Source organism: Bactrocera neohumeralis, chromosome 2 (genome assembly GCF_024586455.1).
Source record: "Bactrocera neohumeralis isolate Rockhampton chromosome 2, APGP_CSIRO_Bneo_wtdbg2-racon-allhic-juicebox.fasta_v2, whole genome shotgun sequence".
Classification (NCBI taxonomy): Eukaryota; Metazoa; Arthropoda; class Insecta; order Diptera; family Tephritidae; genus Bactrocera; species Bactrocera neohumeralis.
The window spans coordinates 65,822,721-65,849,568 of NC_065919.1; the positions used below are offsets into that span (position 1 = coordinate 65,822,721).

At 38.3% G+C, this 26,848-nt stretch overlaps 1 protein-coding gene across 6 annotated transcripts in view; it reads left to right on the plus strand.

The window, feature by feature from the left end:
• Positions 1-26,848, plus strand: part of LOC126751831 (G protein-coupled receptor kinase 2) — a 252,667-nt gene that overhangs the window by 7,496 nt on the left and 218,323 nt on the right. For 5 of the 6 annotated variants that reach the window (XM_050462373.1, XM_050462372.1, XM_050462378.1 and 2 more), the window contains one exon: positions 2,331-2,690. The exons of the other annotated variant lie outside the window; for it this stretch is intronic. The gene's annotated coding sequence lies outside the window, so the exon portion shown is untranslated. The remainder of the gene's footprint in view (positions 1-2,330; positions 2,691-26,848) is intronic. 6 annotated transcript variants of the gene reach the window in all.

Sequence of the window (26,848 nt, forward strand, 5' to 3'; positions counted from 1 at the left end):
GCGGTGTATATTTTTAGGTGTATTTTTATTTACTTTTCATATTGTATTCTTATCCTGTATTATTACTCTCGCCGAGGATAGTAGTTTTTCGTCATCTAACGGTATTCTATAACAACAGAAAATGAATGTGATAGCTAGATACTTAGATAGACTTAGCGTTACTTAAAATAAAATGAGTAGGATGAGAAGAGTTCTTGATATTTATTTTGCCAATGAATAATGACGGAATCATTAAACCGTCCACTTTTAATCAATAAAGTCTTATCCAGCAATTCAGTGCATTTGTTAAAAAAATTGATTTTTTTCCACCCCAGCTGCCCAATTTCTCTTAATGGTGCCTGAAGAGTGGACGCTTAAAGCCGAGACAACATATAGCTTACGCATTTATGCTCGTCTCGGCTTTGAGCGTCTACTCTGCGTGCACCATAAGTTGGAGCATTGAGAGCCATGAAAGATATACCGTCTTATCTTATTGTCTCAGCGTCCCATCGTCCTCTGCGTATACTGTGCTTTCCCACGAGTCCACTTTATCAATTTTTTGAAGATAAGATCCTAAGAGTTTATGTATGTCCTGTGATGAGTCCTATAATGTTACTAAGTTCCTTTTTGCCAAGAGTAAGAAGATTTGGATTTGTCCAGCATCAATATTACTCCAAAATATTTTTGTGGCATGTACTATATTACTAGTGTTCCAAGACCTGTAGTGCTCCTCCGGGGTCTATTGCTTCAAACCACTCCTGAAGCTCTGAATGGTCTAGGGCTCTCGCGTAGCCCAACTCGTTTGCCTTTATTCTTATATGACTGGGTACCAGGATACCTGAAACCTAACCATAACTTAACGAAATGAGACTTACATATTAAAGACTATTCGTATTTACCGCTTGGTTGTGCACTAATACTTCCCCATTGTGCGGATATCGAGGATAACCTCCAGATCCTTTGCGCTCGTAATACCCAGCAAGCAGTCCCGTTACACCTGTTCCAGGCCTAGCGGAACTTTTTTTACAATGTCATCCATCATATCTGTTTTGTAATAATTATGTTTGTTCTTCTTGCAAGACAGATTTCTGTTTTATCCGGATTAACAGTTTTCTCCACCCAGTTGGCGGTCCTCTGTGATGACAAAGACACTCTCTATAAGTCGGAATAGGCAATTAAGATTCATTTCAGAAATAAAGGCTACGAAGTCCTCTGCATAACAGACGACCTTAAAGTTTTCCCTGTCAAGTAGAAGTCTTAGTCTTGCGGGGTGCCACAAGTGATCTGGTGAACGATATGTATATCTTTCCCATCGTAAATGGCTTGTCTACATACATATGTACATATGCTGGCAGTGGATGGTGGAGACAGTAGGTCTCGCATCAGACTGTAGCAAATTTTTCTTTAGTAATGTTTTTTATTGAATCCCTCATGTTGAGTGCTGTGCAACCGTGGCTATCAACCATTAGTACGGTCTGTATGTGGTCTTTCGATTTAATTTAATTTTTTGCCTTTTCACTTAGGCTGTCTTATTGACCACAGAATAAAAGCGACGAATTGCGTTTTGCTATTTTGAGTTTGTTTTTATATTCAAGAAATACGCCTCGATATGAATCCCAACAATAGTCACTATTGAATCGCATAGCCTTGTTAAAGACCATGCGAGAATTTCGTCGAAGTTTTTTTTAGTTCCCCATTACTATTTTTGGTTGTGTGGGCATTGTATTAAGGTCTCATTTCTATCTGAGCGGGGCAAGCGGACCCTTTTGGCTTGCTTATCGCTTTTGCTAGTGGGGACACAAACGAGTTTGATGATGAAGTAGCTTGATGCTATTTATAGGAAGGACAGAAACTCTTTGACTAGCTTTGAACCCAAAGTCTTCGAGCTCAACTCAAAGACTGAAAGGGACTGCACTTCGTAGCAGTGCGTCTACTTCTGTCTGAAAAACACTTCAGTAGTCCGGCAGCTTCGGCTGTAACCGAGTATGCGGCGTCTGGCCATTAAAATAGAAGAAGTCCGGCAGCCTAAAGCTAAGATTGACGGAGAGCTTCTTACAGAAAACACCCCCATCAACATTCCCTACTAGCTTCGACCCTGCTGGCTGTGTCTACGGATTCCATGTTTAAAATGTTTGCGTTTCTTACTAGGCATTTGTTAGCGTATTTAATGTTCGTATCCATCCTAACTTAGCCTTTATGTACTTATTTCGTTATTCAAATAAAATTTATAATCAAGCATTTTGGAATAACAGTAATAAATAAAGATAAGCACAACTACTTTTATTTCTAAAAATTTATCTTCAAAGTTATCTCTTTAATTTACAATTTCTCTGTGTCTTTCTCTCTTTCAGTTCGCCGGGCTATTTTCGTTGCTCTCACAGTGAAGAGAGTCATTGTTAAAAAAGTTCATCTGTGCATAAATCCTCGATAATCTCTTAAGTCCTTAAGTAGTAACAAGTTTTCTACAACAAACGAGCTGCACACTCGTATTTTTTGCAAGCCAACCATTCGGCCGTTGCTAAGATTCGTCGTTAAGCTGCTAAGTGCCATTTACAGAGAAAAAAACAACAACACAAATACAACCATTGTAGCTACAATAACGGTAAACAAGTGCAAAAGTTTGCATCTCGTAGTTCGGAACAGTGCGTATTGTTGTTTTTGTATACATGCTAGCTACTATCAAGCCTAATTGAGGATCCCTAAACTAAAAGGTAAAGTAATTTGAATAAATTTTACATATTTCAAATACACCACATTTTTCAAAAGGCTGCTCTCTAATTTGGGTAAGAGTGTGCATCAGTTTAGTTAAACGGAATCCGGTAAATGTTTATACCGGAATTTTGCAATCTCTTGCCTACATACATATGTACAAATCTACTATAAGATTACAACTCGGCGTGCGTTTACTAGAATTTGTTTAATTTTCTCATGCGATGACGCACCTACATGCCTGCTGAACTCAATGGTCTTCCAATCCCTCATTCTCTGTCTAAAAATAAATTGATTCCAACGCCTTATCTGTGCTGATTTCAAGTGTTTGGTTGATAAGATTGGTTGTTTACATACTTAACGCAATTGATTCTATGGTAGTTGCCATTTACTGATTACATCTGAAGTTTATAAAGAAAGATTGAAACAAAAAATCAATGACTGTGCCACCTTAATGCAGTGGCCCGAAAATTTTGCCCGTCTTAAATCATTTTTAATAACTCAAGGCAATAAATATGATTTGTAGTCAATAGCTTGACAGTTTCCTTAAATCTTGTCTGGTAATAATAATTGTAAAGGGTGATACATTTTGAGGTTCCCTACTTTTTTTTTTAAGAAAAAACACTGAAACTTCAAACTGAATGCAGAATTTCTTTTACCATTTGAAATAACATTCTTTGGCATTTAGATTATCTCTTTAAAATGTTGGTCGCGGCTACATCTCTGATGGTCCATCCGTTGAGTGCAATTTTCGATGACACGTTCGAGCATTTCGACTGTTAACTGTTCGACTGGTAAAAGTCTAACGTTGTAATATCACACGATCTTGCTGGCCAATCGACCGGCCCTAAATGTGAAATTATCAGCTCACCGAAGTATTCTCTCAATAATGGAAAGTGGCGTCGTCTTGTTTAAATCAAATGTCGCCGAGATCACATTGCTTCAATTTAGGCAGCCGGTTCAATTTAAGGCATCAAGCAGCGCCATAACGGTCGCTATTGACGATTACATTCTCACCGACATCATTTTTCAAGAAATATAAACCGATGATTCCACTGGCCCTGCGGCAATTTTGCTTGTTTACATAACCATTGAGCCGGAATCGCTCAATAAAATTTGGGTCGAAAACGTCGGATTTTCTCGGAACTTTTCAAGTGCGCATAGAGCGAAGCGATGTTGTTTGGGACCAATATTGAATCAAGCCAAAACCGTTAGGCAGGTGGGGCAAGGTCTGGGCTATAAATGAGGCAAAACTTCCCGGCCGCTGTATTCCAAATAGTTTTTAAACGCTCTTGCAACATGAGTTCGGACGTTCTTAAAATACTTTTTCAGACACAAAGATCGACGTATAATTCCTTCATTTGTTCCACAACTACTGTAATCCTACCCATCGTAGTACTAGTTATCAAATTAGTCACCAATTGGCTCTACAGAAACCAGAAAATTATGCATACCCCTATGCATTTCCCCGCTCCATGGGAAATTTATTTTATTTATCTGCATTGCCGATGTAGCCTTGAAAAGTGCAAGTTCTTTTCTGCGAATTTCCTGCAACAACTAAGAAACAACACCAAAGAAGCCTTCCACACCTACGTACCTTTCGCCTATGGCGTACAGTATTAGTCAGGGCTATAAAGTATCCGCGTACGCATTTGTGCGCCTTGCTGTCGAGTGGCGCGGCGCCGATGGTGCTGGGAGTTATTAGCGCTGCGAAAAAAAGGAGACATTTTATGCAAACCCGATCGCAAAAAGAGGTAATAAAAGGCATTGAAAGGTACAAAAGAAACAAAATAGCGCGCTGAGACCACCCAGAATGAAGCTTAAGCAGCCAGAATGTGCCAGCATTGGCGTGCGAATGCTTAGGATCATTCGTGTGTGTGCTCGTGTGGCTGAAGAAGTATGCTGCGCCAGACGGACGGTTGCTATGTCTCGTTGCCAACGCGGCTAAGTGGCCGCGACACATTGTGGGGCACGGAGAGGCGGCTTAAAGTCCGTCAGCCTACAGGTTTTGCCTTAAACAATTTTTATACGCTTGCAACATGTTGCTGCAGAGTATAATAGTTGTATGTATCACCCTAAACTAATCGATATATGTACATATAGGATTCTATATACATATAATATAATATAATATCGGGTGAAAACTCGTCCTAGACCCCATATAACTAACAACCCTTATGTACCTAAAGGTACTACTCTGGCTTTAATCCTTGCAAGTTGCAAGAGTTGGTAATGTTTGGTTATACCCTAACTTCACTCTTCCTTACTTGGTTTTGTCATTTTTGTTTCACGCTTTGCGCGCATTTTTAGCACAGTAAAATGGAGCGCGAGCGTCCACGCTGCAAAATTAATGATATTTTATGTCGTGGAAAGCTGAATGTGGAACTGGCAGTACGCCGGGGAAGGCGCTAGTTCAGGCGAAAGGATTTGCTGCGATACTCAAAGTCTAACTCTGGGGTTTTGCATAAAGAGCCAGGGCAGACACATCAACGAACATAGAAACCTAGCGGCCCATGAGAAAATAGTGAGACTCATTGAAAGTAGTGACAGCAACGAAAAAACTTTTTTGTTTTGTTATTGCAAAACCTGTCATATTGTTACCATGGAAGACTGGCCGATAGCCGTTCAGCCGGTGGAAATGGTAGTCCAACAACAAAGACGGCAGTCATAAACCATATGAGCCTCATTATAAAAGTAAACATACGCACATACCCACATGCATACGTACATACATACATATAGTATATACATGTGTACATACTCATAAATAACAACTTGTGTTGGCTGGTAGTGAACTTGACGCTTGGCTGATTTGACTGCCGGCTGACCAAGCGTGTTCAGCTGCTGGCCTCATCGGCTTGCTGCAGAGGCGGTGAGCAGTCTGTGGGCGCAAAAGCCAGTCTGCCAGTCAGCCAGTTAGCCACCATGCAGTCGATCTGGCGAACCTAAATAAATACGAGCGTTTAATTGTGGAAAAATATCACCGTGACTGTCATGTGTGGACGTTGGGAGCTCGCTTGGCGGCGCGTACAAGCACCTCTGCATGTTTGTTTGCAGTTTTTTTCAGTTTTTGCTCACTCTCATATAAGCTTGTGTGCTTATGTCTTTAATTTATAGCATCAGGGAGTATATAAATAGGTGTTAAATTGGCGGAGGTCAACGCACACTTTTGCTCCAAGTAAACCGTAAGGATACTTTGTGTGGCGCGTTGTGTGCTTTTTCTCTATTTTTATTAAGTGCAAACTTTCTAAAAAGCCTTGCTGGGGTGGGGTTACATATAAGTGTATGACTTCTCGAAATCTGCAGATAGATTTTGTTCTTCTATTGTTGCTGTTTAATTGTTCGGAAAATCAAAATAAAAATTTGGTAAAGTTTCGGTCTGAAACTCTCTGCAGGTAACCGTTATGTGTATGTTAAAGCGATCCGATATTGGCGGTTTCGGCAAATATGTAACTTCTTTGAGATAAGCCAGCGGAGGCATAATTTAAGATGCTTCTTCTTCTTTACTGGTGTAGACACTGCTTACGCGGTTATAGCCAAATTAACAACAGCGCGCCAGTCGTTCTTCCTTTTCGCTTTTTGGCGCCAATTGCAGATTCCAAGTGCAGTCTGGCCCTTCTCTACCTGATCTCCCCTACGAAATGGATGACTTGCTCTTCCTCTACTTCTACCGCTGGATACTGAATCGAAAGCCTTCCGAGCTAAAGTGTTCTCTTCCATCTGGACAACGTGACCAGACCTGGCCAGCGCAGTCGCTGTCTTTTGATTCTCTAACCGATGTCGATGTCGCTATATATCTCGCTCAGCTTATCTCTCCATTGACTGCAGTACTCGCCGTTGCCAAAGAACAAAGGACCTAAATCTTCCACAAGACCTTTCTCTCAAACACTCCCAAAACAGACTTATCAGATGATCTTATTGTCCATGTCTCCGCACCATATAGGAGGACGAGAATGTTGAAGGACTTCTAGAGTTTGGTCTTTTTTCGTCGCGAGAAGACTTTACTTCACTCCACTCCATCGACATCGATTGGGGAATCGGGTTCACCATCTCCTGGTGTTATGTTTTCACTGCCATTGAGCGGGTTGGATAATGTGTTTCTACCATAATTTCAGTATGCTGTGTGTATCAGTCACTTGATCACAGCTGGGGGTTCTTTAAGAGTATGCTCCGGTCTTGAAACCTTCTGTTAGTCGCCGCATCTTTTTGTAGAATTTGCGAGCATTACTCCTGTAGGCCAGCTTGTCAAACTCTTCGTACTCACGCATTTCGGCCTCTCTCTTGTTTGTCTGCAAATGCGTCTCGCTGAACTCTTCAATTCTCGGTATCTATCCCATTCCGCATGTGTTGTGGTCGATTATAAAGTTGCGAGGTAGACAGTCTGTTTTCTAGCTTCGTATTCGTTAAAAAAAAAATTAATCAAATTCTCTCTTCCACACCTCACCTCTAGCAAAAATTCCAGAAAAAGCAAAAACCGTTAGTTCTCCACGGTTTTCATCTACTTCTATATCTTATACATACGATTATCTATGTAAGTCTGTATTTAGCCCTGCATATTAATAACTTGCAAGTTTATCGCGTGTACATTTTTGCACATCATTACTTGTTAAGCGCCGATAAAACACTAACGCACACGCATACATGCTTACCCTTGTATCTATGTATTTACATATTTTTATACGCTCTTGGCGTATAAAAGCCACTTCAATCGGCAAGCGGATAACGGCTGGTAGAATATAGACACCTCTACATAACCTTAGCATATACATACATATGTATGTATGTATGTTTATACATATATAGGGGTGTGTGTCAGTGTGTGTCTTTGATAAACACTACTACTTTACTAAATATCTCTGCATCTTTTTATCCACACAAATACCTTTAATTTGCATGCTTCACTACGCATAAAATAAAATTTACATATAAATATATGTATAAACACATACCTACATACATATGTAACTATGTGAAACTTTGCCTACATGCCAACACACACACACACACATGCATCCTTACGTTGCGGCGTAAACAATTACACCTTACGCTTTTATTGATTTTGACGAGCGGCCTAAGAAACTGTGCAAAGCAGCGAAGGCAACGTCGGCGCGGAGGGGCGGAGTAAGTGGCAAGCGGCTGAGGACATGATTTGAATAATTTTGTGCGCAATCCTCTCTAGGCGCTAGATTGCAGCTCGAACAACGCTTGTGTGCACTTATGTCTCTGTCTATGCCTATTTGTATGTGTGTGTGCGTGTGCTTTGCTAACGTCAATCTCCACATTTTCCCAGCTCCACGCGCACGTCAGCGTCGACGACAACAATTTGCGGCGTTTCGTGCGTTCATTATTATCCTTTTTTCACCAAGGCGAGCTGCCATTTTGAAAAGTGCTTTTGTTTATCACCGATGTTGATGTAAGTAAAATATACATACATACAGACTTACACATAGCACTTACTTACATACACACATATGGTATATAAAATCATAGAAAGATATTCACGTTCACCTGTTAATACACCGCTCGGCTACTGAAGGGAAGCGCTTAGAAAATATATTTTATATTTAAATTAATTCAATAAAGTGACACACTTATAGAAATTTCATTTGAAAAGTATTGAGTTCCAGAAATCTTATATTAAAAAAGTTTATTAGTTTCCTAAATGTTTAAATAAACTTTACTAAATGTGTTATTTTGTAAGGAACTACTTGTACTTCTGCTTCTGGATAACAGGTTTACTCTTTATAAGTCCTACAAAAATATATCGATATTTCAAAAAATCGCTTTTCGATATACCAAAAAATCGATTTTCGATATTCCACAAAATTAATTTCCGATATTTCTAAATATCGATTATAAATAAAGCGTCGATATTGATAGAAAATGTATCGATAAAATAATCGAAAATTCCAGTAACTGTTTTTGATCGTTTATAAGATGCTTATAATATTTCAAAAATGGTAACCCGATTACTACAACTTTATATTATACATAATTTCAGTATTTCCGATATTTCCAAATATCGATTATAGATAAAGCGTCGATATTGACAGCAAAATTAGCGGTAAAATAATCGTAAATTCGAGTAACTGTTTGTGATTGTTTATAACATGCTTATAATATTTCAGAAAATGGTAACCCGATTGCTACAACTTTGTGTTATACATAATTTATGGTAAAAATTATAATATTACTTTGCGAAATTTGGTATCCAAATATTCTGCATGGGCCACACTAATTCATTTATACTAAACAATGTTGACGTGGTCTTAACCTAGCTATCACTTGAATGCTTAATAACCTTAATCAATGTTCATAATTTCAATAATTTCAACTCAAAATAATACGATATATCAACAAATAGGCATAAGATCGTGGCCTAACTTCCATCCTCGATGAAAATTAACCGTTTTATAAAATAATTTTATCGATATATTTGATATTGTATCGATAACTTGCACACATCCTCACAAACTCCCATAAATAGGAATAGTTTCTTCCGCTCAGAGTAGCATTTACAAAAATGTGCCTTCTGTTATTGTTTCTTTCGTGACGTCTTCTGTTTTTGGAATAAATTCTAAGGCTTTAAAAATTTTCATTTTGTAGCAATTACGTGACTTTATTACATACCTGTTAGCTTGTAATTCGTTCGCTTTGTTTTCCAGAATGAAAAATAGTATAATGAAATTGTTTATCGAAAATCGATAAATACAAGAAATCATCAAAGTTTCTCTTAAACAACATTTCGAACTCTTACGTCTAAAAATTTTAACTATTTCGATTCTCAAAAAATATATTTCATCAATTATATTATAGTAATTATAAAAAATCCTATTTAAAAAAATTCGAAATCAATCAATATATAAAAAATCGATAAATAAAAATCGAAATCAAAATCAAACAAATTTAAAAAAAAATCGATATCAATCGATATATGTATGTACATATAAAAAATCGAAATAAATCGAAATAAAAAAAATTGATTTATACATAAAAAATTAAAATCAAACGGAATTAAAAAAATCTAAAGTAATCGATATATGAAAAATCGGAATCGAAATCAAACGGAGTTAAAAAAAATCGAATCAAAAGCAAATTAAATCAAAAAAAGAAATTGATATATAAAAAATTTTTTTTTCAAAATCTGTTATTTATTTAATTTAAAGCATTATTTGAATTAGCATATTATTTCAATATAGCAAATATTATATTTGAAATCGATTGTTTGTATTCTGATTTATATTCTTACAATTTTATATTTATATAAAATTAAATTCAACATAACCTTACATTTCGTTCAAAACTTGGTATTCCAAGAGTTCTTCACATAACCTCAAATTCGGTTCAATACTTAGTGCGTTTCTATATAAAATGATTATATACTAAAGTCATGAGAGTTACAATAGAAAATATTGTTAAAGTCTATATTTTTGAAAGACTGAATCATACGGCTTTTCTAATAAGTTGCCCAAGGTTTTACGCTCTATATAAATTATTTGTATAGTACTCATTCTCATTATTCTCACATACATACATAGTACTTGCTTTTCTAATTTTTCGCTGTACTTTCCTGCCTGCAATATGCTTAGCTACTTACATATATAATCCATCAGCCCCACTCTGAATATGTAAATTTCTAACAACCATCCTACAGATGTTTTTGACCTGAAAAATTGCTTAAAAACAAAGTCTTTTTCACATTAACGACAGCCGAAAGGAGCAGGCTTCATATTTTACGCACGAGCAAACAAGCCACTAAATTAACCCATAAAGGCGGTCAAAGTGAAAAGCGTAGAAAAAAAGATGATTTGCAATCAAAAAACACGATTACCGCTTATGAATACAAAATCCATGATAGCGCTGCTAAAATTGTCTCCTTACATATATTTTTATTATACCCCATACACTTATTTATTTATTTATTTGTGCAATCAACAGAAGCGTTTAAGCTACTTTTGCTCTTCAGCACCTTGCTTTGTGCCGTTATGTGGGCAATAAAATTCACTGGCAATCATAGAAATGTGTTTTCAAAGGTCAACTGCTGTTGCAAGGACACACTTAGTACAAAAACAATTTTTTTTTATTTTCGCTCTTCGTCTGATTAGCCACAGACGCAGACGAATTGAAGGCAAACGGCGTTTGTCGCAGAGAAGAATTCCCATCTCTAATAGACGAAAACATGCCAAAATGATAATAAAGGTTATATACAACACTACAACACTACAACAATATATTTATACTACATAGAGTATATATGTTTATATATGTATATACATATGTATATACTGAGATACAAAGCTTTAGCTAGCTTTTCTTGCTTGCAACCTTTTTCGGTATTATTTAATTTGATGTTTCGTAATTTCATGTTCTTGTTGTTGTGCTCGTACTACATTGTCTGTGCATTATTGCCGAAATTGCGACATTGCATTGTCGTATCCTTTGCTAATTGAATGACGCGCCCCAGTAATTTGTGCTACATTTAGACGACGGCGTCGCTGGCTGTTTAATAAGAAACGAAATCCAACTGTACGCGAGTCAGAGTAGCTTGCCGCAGGGTTGTTGAAAGCGTATGCAGAGAACTGATGATAAGTAAGGCATAGTGGTATTCTTAGATTTGTGCCGAAGCTGTTGTTTTAATAGACGGCATACTGCTTAATATATGAACATCAAATATAAATTTTGTTAAAATACTTAACACTTCGTCACATGTTTTCCATTTTCCTGATGATTTCCCCCCGCGTTTACATCTCTACAATCGTATAGACGAGGTAGAAAAAGTCTAACAGCGTGATATCACACGATCTTGGCGGCCAATCGACCGGTCCAAAACGTGAAATTATCTGTTCACCGAAGTGTTCTCCCATTAAATCCATTGATTGGTGCGATGTGTGGGAAGTTGCACCGTCTTGTTGAAACCGAGTTCACGAGCCGCGTACACGAGCTTCAATGTGAGGCATCAAATGGTCGGTTATCACGGCGCGATAACGGTCTCCATTGACGGTAACGTTCTCATTGGCATTATTTTTGAACAAGTATGACCGATGGTTCCACCGGCCCATAAACCACACTAAACCGTTGTTTTTTCTGGATGCAATGGCGGGTCTTGAATCTCTTCAAGCTGCTCTTCGTTCCAAATGCGACAAATTTGCTTGTTTACATACCCATTGAGCCAGAAATGAGCCTGATCTCTGAACAAAATTTGGCTCAAAAACGTCGGATATTCTTGGAACTTACTTTTTAAGAGCACATAGAGCAAAGTGCTGACGCTTGGGAATGTTGAGCTTTTTTGGCGTTAAAGTTACTCAAGTTTGGCTTAAACAATTAGCTCCGACGTGTTTTGGCTGCCTTTGTACTGGAAGAAATTAAGAAAACTTGCAAATTTCGCAATCTTAAAGAGGCAGAACAAAGGTATTTTTCAAAAGTGGAAAAGGAAATCTATATGCATGACTATTATTGCAACTGACCCTTTAAAAAATTACTCTCATGTTTTTTTATACCCTGAACAGGGTATATTAAGTTTGTCACGAAGGTTGTAACACCCCGAAGGAAGGGTCGGAGACCCTATAAAGTATATATATAAATGATCAGTATGTCGAGCTGAGTCGATTTAGCCATGTCCGTCTGTCTGTCCGCCTGTCTGTATATATACGAACTAGTCCCTCAGTTTTTAAGATATCGTTTTGAAATTTTGCAACCGTCATTTTCTCTTCAAGAAGCTGCTCATTTGTCGCAACTGCCGATATCGGACCACTAGGACCACTATAACATATAGCTGCCATACAAACTGAACGATCAGAATCAAGTTCTTGTATGGAAAACTTTTACATTTCACAATGTATTTTCACAAAAGTTGGCACAGGTTATTTTCTAAAGCAACAATGTAATCTCCGAAGAAATCAGATCGGTTAACTATAGCATATAGCTGCCATACAAACCGAACGATCCAAATCAAGTTTTGTAAGAAAACTTGAACCTTGAAGGTTATTGTAGATTAGATGCCGCCAAAGTTAACGTGTTTTTCCTTGTTTTCTTATAATAGAGAGCGTTTTTTACAAAGTCAGTGTTGCACGCAGACCTCCTCGGCAGCAGTCGTATTTGGAAAATGTATGACAGGCACTTGATCTTCGTGTTTTGATGGGAGGCTGGGCTTCTAAGAACACTTTTAACACGCGTACTTGATAGTTTAGTGTTGTAAAAATAAGCAACTCGACAATTTTAATTACTTTTCATTATTCTATATAAATTGCGCATTTCGATTACAGTGAGGATTACATTGTATACAGTACAGTAAATTTGCTTTACTCACTTCGCAAATATGAGACGATCATTCTAATAAATATTCATTTGTGCAAATATTTGCCTTGCCACAAATGCGCTTAAACACACATACATACATACATATGCATTGTATATTTGTGCATTTGCTATTGGCTTTCAGTGCGCGTCATCAAATATTATAATGCACTTAATGCCTTTGCTGCTGATATGTGATATATGACGATTACACGAGATATTCTGTGTGCTTGTATAGATGTGTTAGTGTGTGTGTGTGCGTTTGTTTGCGTGCATTTGTAATGTTGCTTCTCATTAATATCTGTAGTGTACAACGTGAGCTGCTGAAAATCCTCAAGCAACCATTAGCCTGACGCTGGCAAGCCACCACAATGCGAGATGACAGCAGTTGAAAATGCATTTTCATCAGCTAGCTATTAGTAAATTAAAATCCCCGCTGGCATACAATTACACGCAGCCTCTCCGAGCGCTGCCGTTACTTGATTACTTTACAAATATACAGACAATAAGGTTCTGCATTTCACAGCTCGTTGGAAGCTGGAAGGTGCGGCAGTGGAGCAGTAAACAGAAGAAGAAGCAGCTGCTTGGCTTGCTGTCCGCTTGTTTGTAGCAGCCTTATATGCATATGTGTGTGTCTGTGTTCTAGCACTTTGGTCGCTGTAGCGAAATTTCCAGCATCGTGCTTGTAATTGAGACTGCCCAATTTATTCAATTACCATTAATTATGCATATTTTGAATGAAATTCCAAAGTGGCGCAAAACAGTTGAATAACACTGACATTCTTTTTCACGTTGTCAGCAAGTATGATTCCATTAGAGCGTCATTTCGTTTGCGCGTTGCCACCTTATATCATTTATTTATTTTATTTCACTCTTTTTTGTGTTCTTTCACTCGACAACATTTTTGGCAAAGTATGTTAGGCATGCCAATCGCTTAAATAATGTAAAAATTGTGTTTTTGGTTTATAGCAGAAACAGCGAATTCCGCTACTCCCGTCCTCAGTTTCCGATCGTAGCGAGCAAAATGTGTCAAAAGTTGAGCTTGTAGAAATCAGACATCTTTGTTTGTTTTCATTTGAAAAATATGTTGGGCACCCTGTAAAATATATACATACATATGTATGCATAAATGATCAGTCCGATGACCTGAGTTGCTTAAGCTTGTGCATGGCACAGATTGTTATTCAAGGCAACACTACAATCTCCAAACAAATTTTTCAGACCGGACCACTATAGTATATGGTTACCATTTATATTGATCAATCAAAATCAAGGTAAACATCTTTTTTATACCCTTGTATGCTATAAGAAATGTGCCATTGAAGTGCCTTATAGCTTCAACGCAGCCGAGTGTTTTCTTGTTGAGCAATTCACACCGATTATTACCGAACTTTTAATTACTTCAATAGCTGGTAGCTCCACTCCAAAGTAAATTGAGTTGAAAGTTTCCATAAATATTTTCTAAATGTCCTTGTTCAGTTTTTTCGAAAGATGGCAACTCTATTAAAAATATGTAAAAAAGTTTGCCAAAACATCGTTTACGGGCGCTCTGTTGAACGTTTGACATCCATTTTGAAAAAATTATATTTTTAGTATTTTTTTGATACCTGGCAACCCTGTTCAAAAAAATCTCTTAATTCAACATTTTTTATTTAATGTTTCAAATTGTATTATATCATCTCATGAAATGCTCTTAAAATATATTTATCGCAGGTTAGAAAGCCTTTTGTAATATTTAAAAATGGCAACTCTATTTAAAAATTTGTAAAAATTTATGCCAAAATATCGTTTACGTGCGCTCTGTTGAACGTTTGACATCCATTTTGTAAAATTTATATTTTTAGTATTTTTTTGATAACCGGCAACCCTGTTCGAAAAAACCTCTTAGTTCAACTTTTTTTTATTAAATGTTTCAAATTGTAATATATTGACTCATGAAATGCTCTCAAAATATATTTATCGCTAGTTAGAAAGCCTTTTGTAATATTTAAAAATGGCAACTCTCTTAAAAAATATGTCAAAAAAGTACCCAAACTATCGTTTACGGGCGCTCTGTTGAACGTTTGCCATCCATTCTGAAAAATTTACATTTTTTGTATTTTTTTGATACTGTTCAAAAATCTCTTAATTCAACTTTTTTATGTAATATTTCAAATTGTATTACCTTATCTCAAGAAACGCTCTCAAAATATATTTAATGCTATTTAGAAAGCCATTTGTAATATTTAAAACTGTTAGGTGGCAACTCTTTTTAAACAATTATTTTGGTTTTAAGTTTTAAAAAACTTTTGGCTCCAAATTGTATCGTATTTTTCTTTCGTTTTCTCAGATATCCGAAGGAATTGACTGGTCAACTAATAGCGTCCTAAAATATTTTTCTTTATATAAACAATATATAGTTTTAATGAAAATTTCTGGGGTACTTTATCCTATATGTACAACTGTATATTACTAATTAGGTGGCAACGCTACAAAGTTATATTTTTGTGATTATAATTTCCTTGGCATTTGTTTCATATTGGTATTACATACATATGTATGTATGTATATGTTTATTTTTTTAAATATTCATATCGTTAACAACATGTTGCGGAATTTGGAAAAGGTGGCAACGCTTTTTAAGATTATTAAAACACCTGATAATAATTAGGTTTCTTTTGCTAGCGTTGCATGCAGAAGTGCCAACTTTTTCAGAACTTTCAAACAATTTCAATTTAAATTTAGTTGGCAACTCTATAAAATATAATTTTTGTAAAAAAAAACTTCTGTAAAAGTTTCAAATGATGAAATTTTTACCTTAAAAATATCTTAACCGTCAAAAACAAATCATTTCTTTCGTATTTGTGTCCATACTCTTTACACTAACAAAAAAAATCGTTTACGACCTATGCAAAGGAAACTAGCTTTACGCCACACATGACACTCGGGTATAACAAAGAATGTGCATATGAAAAATATCGACAAATTTGCATTTTTTTCGTTGGTGTTGAAGATCTTCCCCATTTTACCCAGCAGCTGGTCAATGAACCCACGCTCAATGAACCTATTCTCCTGAATCTATTCACAGCACATTGCATGCAAAGCAGCTTGGCGTGTGTCGGCAACAACAGTTATGTTACAATTTAAATTTTCTTGTTTCGGTACTCCTTCCGCTTTGCTGCATTCATTGCTCCAACGATACACATATACATACAAACATACATACATCCATACATATGTATGCATGCATGACCCTCCGTTAGCTTTTTACTCTATCAGCTTTTTTGCTGGCGTTTTTCATAAGGTGATAAAAACTTTTTCCGATCATCAAAGCAAATTCGTTTGCATATTTTTTCCATTGTTTAGTCAGTGTACCGTTAAATGTGTTGCAAATCGATTGACCTTTTTCTGGTGACTCTTCTGGTGGCACTTCTGTTGTGTTGTAGCAAATACATGAATTCCTTATGTTGCCTTTCAAGTGGTAATAATCACTTGGTTTTCTGTTTTATTTAAATTAAAAAAAGGAAGGTATAACTGTTCTGCATAGCTACTCTCTGATTCGAAATTATATAATCGAAGCTGAAAAGTGTTGAAATATGTATATTTATTTTGATTTCTGGCTGGTATTTCTTTGCTTGGCTCGCATTTCCACTCGATTTCATATTAATGGAGGGAATTTGGTTTCATTTTAAAGCCATTGCGACTCTTAGAAAGCGAGCTTTCGGTGCGGTTCAAAGCGATTCGGAGCTCCTCGACATTATCTGGCGCATCAAAGTAAAAAATTCCAGATCCAATATTAAGTCCACATTTTTATACGGCCGCTAAATTTGGAATTTCTTAGCCTCTGACATCCAAAAACTGCAAGACTTTAGACTTTACATATCCCCACAGGAAAAAATCGAATGGTTTGATATCACACGATATTGGTGGCCAATCGACCGGCCCAAAAAGTGAACTTAAGTATATGCTCACTCTTAATAAATCCATTGATTGATGCAATTTTTGGGAAATGGCACCGTCTTGTTGAAACCAAATCACGCCGAGATCACGGGTTTCAAGTTCAGGCATCAAACTATCATTTCGTGATAACGGTCACCATTGAAGGTTACGTTCTCACCGGCATAAATTTTGAGGAAATATGGACCGATGATTCCACCGGCCTACAACCACACCAAACCGTTTTTTTTTCCTGGATGAAATGACAGCTCTTGAATCTCTTCACTTTACTCTTCGTTATTGCATTGTATTTATTTTGAAAATTCTTTATTTATTCTTCCAAATCAATTTCATCCCCTTCAAAGTAATCCCCTCCCGATGCAATGCACTTATGCCAACGGATTTTCCAATCTTCGAAACACTGGTTGTAGTCACTTTCCGGGATGGCCTTCAGTTCCGTCTTCGCTGCGGCTTGAATCTCCTCTATCGTATAAAAACGGTGTTCCCGGAGCGGTCTTTTGAGCTTGGTGAACAGCCAGAAGTCGCACGGCGCCAGATCAGGTGAATACGGTGGTTGCGGAACGGTATGGGTTGAGTTTTTGGCGAAATGATCACGAATTACGAGGGCAGTATGGGATGGTGCATTATCGTGGTGTAAAAACCAAGAATTGTCTTTCCACAATTCCGGCCTTTTTTGGCGGATAGCGTTACGCAAACGACGCATAACGTTCAAGTAATATTCCTTGTTGACTGTTTGACTGGTTGGAAGGAATTCATAATGCACAACACCACGATAATCGAAGAAAACAGTCAACATGACCTTGATTTTTGAGCGACTTTGCGTTTCATGACACCCTGGTAGTCGGAAAGCATCGTTTCACACACTTCAACGCGACGCCTTTTTTCCAAAAAATTCAATGTTTTCGGCACCAGTCGAGATTTGACGCGCTTAAGGCCCAAAACATCCTTCAAAATGGTATTGGCTGAGCCTTTCGATATGCCAACTCATCAGCAAGGTCTATAATTGTTAATCGACGGTTTTTCAACACCAAATCTTTGATTTGTTGGTTGAGGTTGATGGTCGCCCTGGACGCTTTTCGTCTTCGACACGTTCACGGCCGGCTTGGAACTCACTATACCACTTGTAAACATTTTTTTTAGACATAGCCTCATCACCAAAGGCTTTCTGCACCATCCTCAACGTATCCGCAGCAGAAAATTGATTCCCTAAACAAAATTTAATGCAAATTCTTTGCTCAACAAATTTCGACATCGCAAAAAACGAAAAACTCACTTTTAGCAGCTGACAAAACGACACGTATCTCAAACACTAATGAATATTTTGACATGAACTTTGACATAAATGTGACTGACAGCACTACCAACCTAAAAAAAAAATAATTCTCCAAATCCCTCGACGCGCGCAGTTTAAATTCAAATGTCACCTCACAGTATACGTAGTATACCTCAACGCTGACCAAAATTTGGCTCGAAATCATCGGATCTTCTTTGAAATTTTTAAAAACCCATAGAGCGAAGCAATGTGGCCTGGGAAGGTCGAAAGGCTTCAGTTCTTGCTCAAGCTGTATTTTGTACTTTTTTAATTTAAGATCTCGACGTAAAATGTGCCAAGTCGTTCCAACGGTTCAACTCGCGGTCTTCGTGTACACTCTCAGTTACGGCTGTATAGTTTCACCCCTCATTAAATTTTCACTATCACCTATTTGAACTATGAAAATTTACTTTAGTTTGTCTTCTTTCAATTTATTTTTTCTTCTCCTTAATGCGCTTTCCTTCCGCCAAGAAATAAGCACTTAAAGCGCTTTTCATTGCTTCCAGTCAAGCTTTCACAATTATCATTAAGTTTTTATGGCCACCCAGCGCTTAACCATTGCCAGATTATTTTTAAATGATACTAAAGGATAAGCAGAAGGAGAATCGCCAAATGGAAATTGCGCTCGGACGTTGCACCAGCATTAGCCATGCATTTTTAACCTAAACAAAAAGCATGCTTAAGATGCACAAAAACAAAGCGAAATATGCGACAGCACATCTTGTTGGAAATACCGAGTGTGAGCTGAGCAAGTCGGTAACGCCACCACTGGCGACCACCGCAACTGCATTGTCTGTCAAAGCACTCGCGCAACGTTTAACAACAAATGATCAGCCACCCAGCCAGGCGGCCGGTCAATTTGTCACCTCACCCGTCAGCTGGGCGCTGACTGCCACCTGAGCCCTTGCGCGCCGCTTCTGCATCAGCGTTTTTTTGATTTTGTAGAATGCAACTAAAAATAAAACGGATCGAAAGCAATGGCTGAGAAGCCAAAAGCGACCCAGACCAGCACAACAACAATATTACTCTTTATTTACCTACATTTGAAGGTATGCACACGTGTACGAGGGCGGTCTGATAATGACTTCGTCTCACGACACGATAGTGTTACTATCTCAGAAGGAATTTGCTATTTCTGGCAAAATCGGACTCGTAGTAACGTGTTAGTTTGTACATTAGCTACACACTATAGTAGTCCGATATGAATAATTTGTACCGTTACCTTGGACAATAATCCAAGCCAAATTTCGTGAAAGTATCTTGTATATAAAGACATGTGCTTCATCGTCCCGTTTGAATGGCTGCTATATGCTATAGTCGTCCGATATCTCCAGTTCTGACAAATGACCAGCTTCTTGGAGAGAAAACGACGGGTGAAAAGTTTTCAGACCGATATCTCAAAAACTGGGGGACTAGTTCGCGTATATAAAAACAGACGGACTTGGCCAAGACGACTCAGCTCATCGTTCTTATCTTTTATACTCGTAGTATCTTTTCGGGTGTTACAATCTTCGTGGTTAGGGATTCAAATATAGTTTTCAGTGAAATGAAGAGCCGCGTCCAGATTGCACGAAATTGACTACCATGTAGAATAATGTAATAAAAGCTCGCGATCTCGTAAGATCGATGAGGCGAGAGATAGTTGAGAGAGTAGGTATTGTATAAAACCGCAAGTGTCACCTCCTACCTCCTATTGGACGTCGCCGCCGTGAAAATTTTGACAAAGTCACTTACTGTAACGGAATTTGAATCGAATGTGGGGGTTATCGCCGTTCCAGAAGCCTTATTTCCACACCTCCGGAAAATGTATATTCAGACGCTTTGAAGAAGTTGGAGCAACACTGGGTCAGTGTAACGCGCTACTGAGAAAAAATCGCCACTTTTCCAAAATTTTCAGTTTTCCCTTCTTGATTAAATAGTTATTGGGCCACTCTCGTATCTATTTATGTTTGTATGTATATATATTCTTGTTTAGAAAGTAATTTTGCATGTCGCACGTAACTACAAATGAGCGAGCAAGTCATACAAAACACAATGAGCACTGTTCTCATGGGTGCACGACGAAGCAACAGCAAAGGCGACGATGACGGCGACATGATCCGCGACAGCAAAGACATTGTATGTCAATTTTTCGTAATAAAAGTTAAACACACACACACGCGTGCACACGCTTGCGCATTCCTCACGCCCATTGCACTTAGGCACGCAGGTAGACGGACTTGACTGGCAGCTTGGCTCTGCTTGTAATCAACTCCTCACACACACAATTGAACATGCTAAAAGACAACTATAAACATATCTACACACACATACACTCAAATGTGCACAGTTGCCGACAAGAATGTGAATAATTTTCGTCATAAGTAATTTCATTTGAAATTCTTATGAGGTCATAAATTTATAGATGGCTCAGCGCGCAGCAAAGCGCCGGTCATGCCGGCTATAGTGCCGGTAGCAGCAGTGGCAGCAACCACAACATTTCCCATATGGTCGTGGAAATTGTTCGCCGTTGGCTGTTGCTACCTTCGGATTTGCCTTGCTGCTCACATTCTTTGGCGTTGCGTCCCTTTTATTTGTTTGCGCTTCTTCTTCTTTGTTTCGTGTGTGTATGTCTCGTGTTGCCATGTTCAGCATTTGTCGATACCTGCCGGTTCGCCTGCGGTTTGTGTTTTTATTTGTAGCACGATTGGGTAACGGTAACTAAGTAAATATAAACTTACCAAACTGTATTGCTGATTGAACTCTTGGCTCTTTGCTTGTAATGGCTTTGTCGCTTCTGTCTTGTACTTAATTGTGGCATTAATATTACTACGATGCTCTAATATTTACACAAGTGGGTGTGGCATACGCCAGCACATTCACTCTGTGTCTATAAGTTACGAAATCGTATTAGTTTTAGTATTTCAGGGTGGAATAGGGAACGTAAAGTTAGTAGAAAGTTGTTCAATGCTTCGAAGAACTCTCACCTGTATACTCAAAACTTTCGAAGTTCCTCAAGCGCTTGAAAGAGAGCGTCTTGAGTCTCTAAAATACGCCGAAAGACGTTTTAGAAAGTCTTCGTTCTTAAATGCTTCGAAGAGCGCTCACTTGATTACTCAAATCTTTGGAAGTTCCTTAAAAGATTGGAAGAGACAGATCTTCAATCTCTAAAATATGCCGAAAGTCGTTTTAGAAAGTCACCATACATGTCTCGAATGAAAGAACAAAGAGTAGGGGATCTTGAATTTGAATACCCTGTGAGATTACGTTGAGAAAGTCTTGACGATAATCAGGAATCGTTTGAAGAGTTAAAAATCTCTTGATTTGTCGGATAAGACGAATAGAAATTCGGTGAACCAACTAGCAAAAGTGTTCAAAGATGTTAAGATCACACACCAAAAATCCAACTAATGTGTCAAGAATATGCTCACAAAATTTCCAGGTTTTCCTAACAAAATGTGAATTTAACTCTTCAGTCAACGTGGAATTGTATGTATCGTCTCTAATACCCCTGGAGTTACTACAGAAATCTTAGATAGAAGTTGGTCCCTGTATGTCTATTACGCAGTTCACAATTCGGAATGAGCCGGTTGGCTCTGTTTCATATTCAAAACGCTTTAAATGGAAACAATGTTTTCCTTTTTTGATTATTTTCCAACTATAGAAGACATCTTTGGTCACATCGTTCTCCTCTTCGGGTAGGGCGTGGGCGCAAATCAGCGAGATAATGAAGAACTTCGTTTTGATGCGGATTGTAGCTAGACGTTTATCCACCAGCGTAAATGTCAGCATTCGTGACACCGAATTCCTCCTTTATGTGGTCACTGTAGTAAATGCCACAAGGACCTACTTGTCTTAGTTCTTGTCTCGTCCATAGTACTTCTTGGACGGCGGTGATGTCAGCCTTTACTTCTAGGAGGACATCAACCAGCTGGGAAGGCCACCACCCCAATTAAGAGACCAATTATGGGACCGCACATTTCAGGTGTATGCCCTTCAAACGTAATCCTTACGTTTGCAGTGGTCGTCATCAAAAGGAGGTCTCTCATCTGAGGCTTTTGTTTCATTTTCATTGCGGGTCGTTCTTAAAATGGCGCGTCCCAGCCGAACGCACAACCCTGGGGAGGGAATGTTCTTTGGCTACCCAGAGGATACTTGGTCTAAGACAGGAAGTCGTTAGCGGCTTGAGCCATATGTAAAAGAATCATTTCTGGTCACTCCCAAGTGAATGGCGCTCAGAGAACTTTCCTCACATGCATGAACTTCTACATATAACTCCATTTTTGGGTTAAACATTAAGAACTGAATTTAAAACTTAGGATTGAAGTACCGGTAGGTTCCTTACTATCGGGTGCTTAAACGATCCATGTTAGTTTTAAAGTAAATTAACGTTTTCTGAAGACTTCCACTCGTACCGGCTGTAAACAAAAGGTGTTCCATAGGTTCAGCATGTCTTGGCGAATTGCGTAAACACATGACGAACAACAAACCCCACACACTGCTGAACTAAAGCATTGTTCCTTTCCGAAGAGCATGATGCAAAAGGACAAATAACAAATGATAACATGAAAGCATGCTAAAACAGTGACGGCGACAGCCAACCAACAAACAAACCGGCTAACAACGGAATGAACAAACAGAAAATGCCAACAAAAATGCGCAAATAAACAAAACGAATGGGGATAATAAAAACGTTGCAAACGAATTGTCGGCCACAAAATCAAACACCAAAGCATAACGCAAGCAAAGGCAGAGGAAAGGCAAGAAATACGCCGAAATTGGCAAAGGAGTCAGCCAGACAGCCAACAGAGCGCAAGAACAGCGTGAGGTGGACATTGGAGGGTATAGTGGTACGACTGCACTGTGTGGAGAGAGCAGGAAAGCAGTTATTAGTGGTGGAGCGAAAGAGTTTAGGGGGGCATGTATGCAAATATTTTATTTGCCAGTGTAATTCTGAATTCCATGTGCACTCAGTTGGTTGATTGCGCAAACAGTAACTCACACAACGGCGCGTCTGGCACCCTGTATAAGTTGGTGGTATGTGCTGTCCACTCTTGCAAACTCGTCGTAACTCTTTGCTCTGACTCGGTAAAAGTCCATTGATGCGCTTGCTCTATGCATGCGTGTCCAACGCATACCAGACGGATCAATAAACGGGCCGGCGGACAGACAGACAGAGCGCCTACAACAAAATGCTGGCGTAGTCAAATTTATTAAGGCACCACATTCTGGCCGGAGAAGTCAATTTGAAAAATTTTGTTTATAGATTAATTTTATGCTTCACTTTCTTTTATGTGCGCCCGGCCTTAGTAGGATATAAAGTACATTAGAATGGCTGCCGTATAACGTCGTTCGTCGATATGTGGGTATGTTTCTTATGTATGCCCTTTTCTGTTATGCACGTAAGGTTAAGTATTGGCAGTGGTGACTCATTTGGTCTTAAATACCAAGTTCAGTTTACCTTGTCGGATAAAATTTTCCTTACCCCATTCCAATAATACATCAACTGCAAAGATGTAATACCTTTCCTTGGTGCTGTGTGCTTTTATAGACCAGAGCCAGACAGAGAAAGATAATAAACAACTTGTTTGAAAAAGCGAGATCTCCAAACCATAAAAAAAAAATCTTCTTGATTGTGAATTAAATCATTCGACTTTAAAAATAAAACAACAAGTGATTGACAGAACGGTTTATCCCCACATCAAATATATTCGGTGAATAGATCAGCCTCTTATTTCAGCAAACAAATTTAAAGTCAGACAGCGACAGCTCATCTCGATTGGAAATTTAAGAAATGGAATAAATTTTTCGAAAGATTCGGATGGCATAAGGCGTGTGAGAAGGTCAAAAGAACAAAGACTCTATCTATTATGTTTCCACCATTAAATATGACGGCGGTAATATTGGTAATATTATGGTATGGAAATCTTTCTCTGGGCACGAGGCTGGGCTTGTCCATAAAATAAATGGAATAATGGACCGATTTGTTTACATCGACATTTTAAAAAAAGTGATGCTACCAGCATGCGTCCAGCAGGACAATGAACCTAGGCTTAACTAACTACTCTAAGCATTGCAAAACTTGGTTGCGAAGAAACAGAGTTGATGTTGTAGACTTGCGCGACGATTGCAATTTATGTATGCTCTGCCCAATCCACAAAAAGGGAGACCCCACAAACTGTGCCAACTACCGTGGGATAAGCCTCCTATACCTGAATATGTGCATATATGCAAAGATCTATCGAGCGTACTGTGTGAAAGATTAAAGCCCACCATCAACAAACTGATTCGACCTTATCGGTATGGCTTTCTTCTTCTTTATTGGCGTAGAAACCGCTTACGCGGTTATAGCCGAGTTAACAACAGTGCGCCAGTCGTTTTTTCTTTTCGCGAGGTGGCGGCAATTGGAGATTCCAAGCGAAGCTAGGTTCTTCTCCACCTGGTCTTTCCAACGGAGTGGAGGTCTTCCTCCTCCTCTGTTTCTCCCGGCGGGTATTGTGTCGTATACTTTCAGATCTGGAGTGTTTTCGTCAATGTCGTCGTATATCTCATACAGTTCATACGTTGAGACGTTGTTGTTGGTGTTGATGCTGGTTCCAAGATAGACGAAATATCTACGACTTCGAAGTTATGACTGTCAACAGTGACGTGGGTGCTTAGGCGCGAGTGCGACGACTGTTTGTTTGATAGAAATTTAAATAAAAATAATTATCAAACTTTAGATAAAGTCGAAGATCAGATGAAATGCAATTTGCATGAATTGCTTTAAGTTATATTCACTTGACGCCAACCATTCGCACCTCGATTGCCACCATCGCACTCTAATCGCTTCAAATTTTCAATCACCATAAACGGTGATTGCTATGCATATATCTCGCTGTCGCTTCCAGCTATCAGATCTAATTAAATAAAATCCATACAGTTAACGAGCAATAAATCAGTCTTGACCTTTAAATCGCTCCACTCATTTGTGACTATTTAAACTGTCGTAGCACTAATCTCATTGAAATATTAGCGCACTTGTAGTGTCGTTATTATTATTATTGTTATTTAAATTGTCAAAGTGCAAAGGTGCGACGGTGAGCAAACACCACTTTCCCCCTTCCCCTTCAGCGCGCTGCGTGGCATGGCAATTGCATTCACACAACTTCATCATAATTTACATTTATTACAATTGTCTAGCTATTCAAGACGTCAACACACTCGTGTAATTATCCAATAACGCAATTTCATTTGATAATAAAAGGAAAATCACATTAGCGAACAACAACAGCAACACACAAGTGGCCGATGCGGCCCCTGGAAACCACTTAACATTTCACCGGAAATGTGCGACTGCGTGCGTGTGTGTTGGCATGGCAAGAATCGTCGACTACTAGCGGTACTTGAGTACGTTTGTACTTGTGTGCGCGTGTATTTGAGTGTGTATATGTGCATAATTTTTAACAGTGCCTAAGCGCAAACACGATTTCTATGCCAACCTCTACTGGGTCAGACATACCAAAAGTGTGAAGTGTGCTCGCAGACTACCAATTAGCTGATCGGTGAGCTAATTCATTGACTTTATCTGGTGCGGTGTTTTGACATACAGCTGTGCACTTTATTTGCATGCTAATTAGCATAAACACTTTTTAGTTAGACTCTATAATGTGTTTTCTTTAAGTTATATGACAGTCACTTAGATAAGATAGTTATCGATGTAAGGCTTGTCTTCTAGTTGAAAAAAGTTTGTTTGAAAATCCATACTACGTGAGATTTTAGACCTGATTTGGTAGTGGTCATATATTTTTTTCCTCCATCCCGATGATTGTTGACTTGTTTGTTGGTCGAACTCATATATCCATGTCTCATCGGCAGTTATATGGCTCTCCATGAATGTGGGATCGGAATTGGCACGATCAAGCATGTCCATAGAGACCTGTTTACGGTACTATTTTTGAAAAAAATTCGAGATAAGTCGAGCAAGAACGCGTTTCGTACCCAAAATATCCACCAAAACATTGGAGATTGTCAAGCTCTCCTATTATCTCTGTAACACTTGCCAGACGCTTTCGAAGCACTATACCCTTCTACTTCCTACTTCTTTAAGTGTTTTCATCAGTAGAAGTGATCGGAGGTCGTCCAGAACGAGACGAGAGAACGAGATGTCTTCAACGATATCTCGACCGTCTTTGAAAGCTTGGCACCACTCGTAGTATTGTGTTTTTAATAAAACTGAATCACCGTAAGTCTTTTCCAACATTCGCAACGATTCCGCACACGAAATTTGATTAGAAATACAAAATTTGAGACAAGTTCTTTCTTCGATATTTGTATCCTTTGTAAAAATCGCAAATCTACTGAGGTGTACCGACTTAAGAAGTCAGTAGGGTAATCTCTTTTAATTTTATTTTTTTTTGCATTTGCTTATACACTTCACAATATACCTCATGATATGTGAAAAAAGTTCTATTGTAGAATAAAATTTTCTATGGAAAAAAATGTCAAAAAAGCAGGCCAGATTACCTTACTGTGACCCCTTAAGCAGCAGCTGAAAATCAAACTGGTTGACAGATCGCGCTCATATTTGGTCCTTAATTACTAAGACAGTCCTACCAACTTAGTTAAATAAATTTTTTTTTAAATATCATTTACTCGGGG